Source organism: Bufo gargarizans, chromosome 5 (genome assembly GCF_014858855.1).
Source record: "Bufo gargarizans isolate SCDJY-AF-19 chromosome 5, ASM1485885v1, whole genome shotgun sequence".
Lineage (NCBI taxonomy): Eukaryota > Metazoa > Chordata > Amphibia > Anura > Bufonidae > Bufo > Bufo gargarizans.
In genome coordinates this window covers 281,594,932-281,599,967 of record NC_058084.1, presented here as the reverse complement: position 1 = coordinate 281,599,967, position 5,036 = coordinate 281,594,932, and positions in this window count along the sequence as shown.

The window sequence follows — 5,036 nt, the reverse complement described above, 5'->3', positions numbered from 1 at the left end:
GGTCAGTAACAATGGCTGCAGCATCGTAGCCACGCTGCACATGGGGTAAATAACATGTGATCTCTGCATGGCGCATCTCATAAACCTAACAAAAGTAGAAAAGACAGCAGCACTTCCAGGCCTTCAAGAAGTTCTGATTTATTCACCAAAAAGTACGACATTTCGACTTTAAAATGGTCTTTTTCAAGCATCAAGTGAGGCGTGCAAACAAAGATATAAGTACCCTCCCACTACATCACATGAATAACTACATTATCATTATGTAAATTATGTAAAGACATCTCATTATAATATATAGAGACAGAAAGATATAAACATATAACTCATGTTTCATCGGTATACCTGTGTGAATAAAATAATCATACTTAGTAAAGCTGTTGTATCAATATCATTTCTTACTGTGTCCATCATTAATGTTGATGATCCCTGTGTGCATATCGCTTCTGGTCCTGTGTGAAAAAAAGGGCGCGCTCCATCCTGTGTCCAAATGTTAGAGGTGCGCGATGAAGTTGAACACATGCGCGGGAGCCTGCTATGCCCGGCGTGTCAGGAGCGCCAGTGCGCCTGCGTCCCCAAGTACAGGGAGCGGCGAGCAAGGCTGTTCTGCATCTATTATTTCAGAGCGTGCTAATTGTGATAGTGGCATGGAGTATATGGGTTATAGGAGCTTACAATCTTTGGGAACTTATGGAAGGGAGGGACCCCAGCTGTTAAATCCAGAGTGGAGGAGTTTGATTATTATTATTATTATTATTATTATTGATTATTATTATCAATGGAGATCACCAGTTAAATAAATCAAAGTACAATAAAATAGTATTCAGAGATTGTCTGCTTTCTTAGATTAAGGGAGGTATTCTAGATGGAAATATCCAAACTATACTAAGGTGAAACTCATGTTGGGATGTTGGCTAAATGGAATATGTGAGTGGGCTTCATTCACACCTAGGTTAAAGTGGGGGCGTGCCCATCACATCTGTGGGGGGAGGGTTTACTTACATTCAATTTTTACACATCACAAGTGCATACCCAAAAGGGGCGTGACCCTCGTGCTTCAAGGGAAACATATCCACTGATTAGATGTGCCATCACTCATTGGGTGGGAGTGTGTCCCCACATATGTGGGGGACATGCCCTAAACTCTTTAGCAGCCATCCTAGATTATATCTGAAGGTTTGGATGGTTTGTTGGAGGGCCCACCATCTATGTTCCAGAGTAGTCCCAATCATGTCAGCCCTTTAGGGAAACTAGAAGAGGAAAGGATACCAACATGAGTAAAGTGCTAAGAAAATTAGTAATCTACAGGCCCACCCCATTAAGCGAAGCTAGTGTGCAGTCTAAAATGGGAAATATCCCAAAAATGGACACTATTGTTCACGGTGTGTCTCAAAAAGACAACAATGCCTATTACCTCTCAGCCATAGAAGAGTGACATATCTATCACTATGGTCAAGTGGTCCAGATAAGGTTCTTTTCACCAATATACCCCAAGTTTCACCCGAAATGAAGATACCTAAAACCAAACATACAGAAGTGTATCAATACTTATAATAACAGTTAGGCTACTTTCACATTAGCGTTTTTTGCGGATCTGTCATGGATCAGCAAAATCGCTTCAGTTACCATAATACAACTGCATGCATCCGTCATGAACGGATCCGGTTGTATTATGTCTTCTATAGCCATTAATGTGTCGGAGAAAACGGATCCGTCCCCATTGACTTACATTGTGTGTTAGGACGGATCCGTCTTGCTCTGCACCATATCGCGGACACAAAAACGGTGCTTGCGTTTCCAAATTCCATTTGGGGATGCAACCAAATGGAATGGAATGGAATGCATTTTAGTGCATTCCATTTAGTTCAGTTCACGCGGGTGCAATGTGATCTAATGTGTTTTGCACGCGCGATAAAAAAAACTGAAGGTATACAAACAACATCTCTTAGCAATAGGGTTGTTACCAAAATTTTGATTTGGTTTCAATACCATAAGAAAGTATTGCGATACTCGATACCACGCAAAAAAAAAAAAAATACTAAAAAAGCTGCGTGCATTCCGCATTTTATAGAACGTCCGGCCCATAATCGAACAGTCCTATCCTATTTTTGGGTGAATCATTCAGTTTGGTGAATGGGGAATCATGCAGTTTTTATTTATTTATTTCTGTTACGGCATTCATCACATAGAAGATTTTTTTAAAGGGGTGCTGCACTTTCATTTAACTGATGATCTATCCTCTGGATAGATCATCAGCTTCTGATCGGTGGGGGTCCGACACCCGGGACCCCCGCTGATCAGCTGCTTGAGAAGGCAGCGGCGCTCCAACAGCACCGCGGCCTTCTCACTGTTTACCGCCGGCACACTGACGCCACGACTAGTATCACCTAGCGTGGGCGGGGCTAAGCTCCATTCAAGTGAACAGATCTTAGCCCCGCCCACTCTAGTTGATACTAGTCGTGACGTCAGTGGGCCGGCGGTAAACAGTGATAAGGTAGCGGCGCTGCTGGAGTGCCGCTGCCTTTTCAAACAGCTGATCGGCGGGGGTCCTGGGTGTCGGACCCCCGCCGATCAGATGCTGATGATCTATTCAGAGGATAGATCATCAGTTAAATGAAAGTGCAGAACCCCTTTAAATATTTTAGTAGTTTGGACTTTTCGGACGCGGAGATATGTTTATTTATTTATTGCTTATATATTTTATATGTTAAATTGGGAAAAGGGGTGATTTATACTTAATATTTTGGTGTTTTCCTTTTTCATTTATTTAATAACTATTAGCCCCCCTTAGGGGCTAGAACTTGGGATATTTTAATCCCTTGTCCTATTCACCCTGATAGAGATCTATCAGGGTGAATAGGAATTCACACTCTCCCTGCTGCCCTGTGCATAGTACACACGGCGGCAGGGAGATTACCATGGCAGCCAGGGCTTCAGTAGCGTCCTGGCTGCCATGGTAACCGATCGGGGCTCCGATCAGAAGCTGCCACTGCCACCAATGAAGAGGAGGGGAGGGGACTCTGTGGCCACTGCTACCAATGATTTTAATACTGGTGGGGTTGAGGGGGCGGGGCGCACTGTGCCACCAATGATTTTAATACTGGGGGGGGCGAATTGCGCCACCAATTACTCTAATACTAGGGGGGGAGGGAGGTGCACTGCACCACCAATGATAATTAACGTCTAATACAGATACAGGAGGCAGGTGACGGTGGCAGAATTACATAGCCTGCACCCGACCTCTATGACAGGGCTCTGCGATCCGCAGCAGTTAACCCCTCAGGTGCGGCATCCAGCTCCCTGTCACAAAAGTCGGGTGCGGGCTATGTGATTCTGCCGCCAAGCCCGCCTCCTGTATTTGTATTAGATGTTAATTTTCATTGGTGGTGCGGTGCGCCTGCCGCTCTCTCCTCATTGGCAGCAGCGGCACAGGGGGAGGGAGGGAGTGACTCCTTCTCTCTTGTGCTGCTGAAGGTACATGGTACATAGATGCAGAATTGACATGCGCAATAAGACAGCTGCAGAACGGCCTCGCTCGCCGCTGCCTGTACTTGGGGACGCATGTGTACATTTCGCGCCTGTAACATTTGGAAACAGGACGGAGCACACCCTTTTTTCCACACAGGACCAGAAGCGATATGCACACAGGGATCCCCAACATTAATGATGGGCACAGTAAGCAATTATATTGATACAACAGCTTTATTAAGTATTATTATGTTAATTCACACAGGTAGGCCTCTTTTGGGCTTGTTCACATGACCGTGTGAAGCCTGTGCCTGTGCTGTGGACCGCAAATTGCGGTCCGCAATGCACGGACACCGACAGTGGCCCAGTCGCATGCAGATCGCAACCCCATTCACTTGGATGGGTCCGCGATCCGTCCGTTCCGCAAAAAGATAGAGCAAGTTCTATTCTTTTGAGGTGCGGAGGCACAGAATGGAACCCCGGGAAGTGCTTCCGTAGTGTTCCGTTCTGCATCTCCAGATTTGCGGACCCATTGAAGTGAATGAGTCCGCATCCGTGATGCGGAATGCACACTGAACGATGCCCATGTATTGCGGATCCGCAAATGTGGTCCGCAATACGGCAACAGGCAGCCTTTACACAAACGTATTTTCATTTCATGTCCGTTCCATTTTTTTGGCGGACCGTATACGGAACTATTCATTTCAATGGGTCCGCCAAAGAAACAAAAGGTACTCCGTGTGCATTCCATTTCCGTTCCGCAAAAAAATAGAACATGTCCTATCCTATGGGGGCACTAATCTTCCTAGAGGGCACTAATGGGGGCATTATTCTTCCTGGGGGGGCACTAATGGGGGCATTTTTCTTCCTGGGGGGCACAAATAGGGGCATTATTCTTCCTGGGGGCACAAATGGGGGGGGATTATTCCCCCTGGGGGGCACTAAGGGGGGGGGCATTAATTCTGGGGTGCACTAATGGGGGCATTAGTCTAACTGGGGGGTACTAATGGGGGTATTATTCTAACTTGGAGCACTAATGGGGGCATTATTCTAACTGGGGGCACTAACGGCAGCATTATTCTTACTGGGCGGGACTAATGCGGGCATTAATCTTCCTAGAGGGTACTAATGGGGGGCATTATTTTTAACAGGGCCCATTACTCTTACTGGGGGCATTCTGGGTGCACTGATGGGGGCATTACTATTCCTGGGGGCACTAATGGGGGAATTCATATTACTGGGGGCACTAATGTAGACAGTATTAATCCTGGGGGGCGCTAATATTATTGGGGTATGGCTTAACTTGGCCGGTATTTTTTGTTGAGAAAGGTGCAACCCTAGTTGTGACATATTATTGCTTTTCCCCTACCTAACACTTCAGTAAGGGTCTTGATTTCTATGGCAAATGGCTCTTTATACAGCATTTACCTGGTGTGTGACTGAACATGTATAGCATGGGACAGGGCTGTACCAGAGGAAGTAACATAACCACCATGTTTCGCTCTAGAGCTGTGCTGAGCCAGTGACGTATACGCGGTGGGCGGGGCTGGATGTCTGACGTCACGGGGCCG